The 1827-nt window shown below is 47.9% G+C and overlaps 1 pseudogene across 1 annotated transcript; it reads left to right on the top strand.

The window, feature by feature from the left end:
* The first annotated feature begins 389 nt into the window (after positions 1–389).
* Positions 390–1446, top strand: LOC308265897 (replication factor C subunit 2-like; annotated as a pseudogene). Its single transcript has one exon. The product of its transcript is annotated as a replication factor C subunit 2-like (transcript).
* Positions 1447–1827: the final 381 nt, after the last annotated feature.

Raw genomic sequence — 1827 nt, 5'->3', positions numbered from 1 at the left:
CAAGCCTGGGCTCCATAAAAGAGTTCCAAGTTAGATGTGTTAAGTGTACACATTATCAGAATACGGGTGGTATTTCATGGCAAACACCAGAACACTCAGGGAGTAAGTATAGAAAAAGAAGATGTCCAATAGGAGGCCTCTCAAAAAAACTAGATATAGAATTATCATCTGATTCAGCTATCTTATGGGTACATCTCGAACAGCCTCAACATCTGGATATCTCTTCAGATATCTCTTGAAGAGATATCTGCTTTCCATGATCACTGCTGCACTATTCACCATCACCAAGAGGTAAAAACAACCTAAATCGTTTTTTTTTTTTTTTTTAATTACAAGAGGTGTGTTTGTGTGTGGGGGGGTCCAAGGCAGCAGGAAGAGCCGGCATGAGAATGGAGGTCCAGACCAGTAATGGTAACGTAGGGGAACCTGGGGCTGAGGACCCTGCTCCTGCCACCAGCAAGGCTTCAGGCAGTTCCGGCCGCTACGAACTACCGTGGTTGAAAAATACAGACCAGTAAAGCTGAATGAAATCATTGGGAATGAAGACATTGTGAGCAGGCTGGAGGTGTTTACCAAAGAAGGGAACATGCCCAGTATTATCATCGCTGGACCCCCAGGAACTGGTAAAACTACCAGCATCCTGTGTTTGGCACGAGCACTGCTGGGCCCTGCGCTGAAGGATGCTGTACTGGAACTCAGTGCTTCAAACGACAGGGGCATCGATGTTGTGAGGAATAAAATGAAGATGTTTGCCCAACAGAAAGTCACCCTTCCCAAAGGTCGACACAAAATCATCATCCTGGACGAGGCAGACAGCATGACTGATAGAGCCCAGCAGGCCTTGATGAGAACCATGGAGATCTACTCCAAAACCACCCACTTCTCCCTTGCCTGTAATGCCTCAGACAAAATCATAGAGCCCATCCAGTCCCGGTGTGCGGTGCTCCACTACACCAAGCTTACAGACGCCCAGGTCCTCGCACGCCTTATGAATGTCATCGAGAAGGAGAAAGTGCCGTACATGGACGATGGCCTGGAAGCCATTATCTTCACTGCCCAGGGAGACATGAGGCAGGCCCTGAACAACCTGCGGTCCACCTTCTTGGGATTTGGCTTTATCAACAGTGAGACTGTGTTCAAGGTCTGGATGAGCCCCACCCGCTGCTGGTGAAGGAGATGATCCAGCACTGTGTGAACAACAACATCGATGAGGCCTACAAGATTCATGTTCACCTGCGCCATCTGGGCTACTCACCAGAAGATGTCATCGGAAACATTTTTCGAGTGTGCAAAACCTTCCAAATGGCCGAGTACTTGAAACTGGAGTTTATGAAGGAAATTGGATATACTCATATTAAAGTAACAGAAGGTGTGAACTCCCTTCTGCAGATGGCTGAGCTTCTGGCCAGGCTGTGCCAGGAGACCATGGCTCCAGTGGCCAGTTAGAGCAGAGACTTCATCAGTGCAGTGAGAAGAGGCCTCGCCCCTGAAGTGCTGGACTCAGCCTCCAATGGGGAAGGACGCCCCTTAGACTGGTGCTAGAAGGCGCCTGACTTTAAACCCTTACAGCTTCCATGTTGCTTCCAACACCTCTGCTCCATGAATGTCCACAAACTCAGAGGCAGGATGACTCCGAGGGAAGCCCTGATTTTGCAACTTTGGCATTTTAGTGAATAAAGTCCTATGCTGTTTGTCTTGTAAAAAAAAAAAAAAAAAATTACAAGAGGTAATTGCTTTGGACTAAGCACCTACACTGGGCCCCAGCAAACCAGGCCAAAAATCAAAATGGAGTCACTCACACTAACTTTCCACATCACCAGGTCTCTA

Source organism: Muscardinus avellanarius (genome assembly GCF_963383645.1).
Source record: "Muscardinus avellanarius genome assembly, chromosome: 8".
In the NCBI taxonomy this organism is placed as follows: Eukaryota; Metazoa; Chordata; class Mammalia; order Rodentia; family Gliridae; genus Muscardinus; species Muscardinus avellanarius.
Note: the sequence above shows the minus strand (reverse complement) of the source record. Positions and strands in the feature narration are given on the sequence as shown.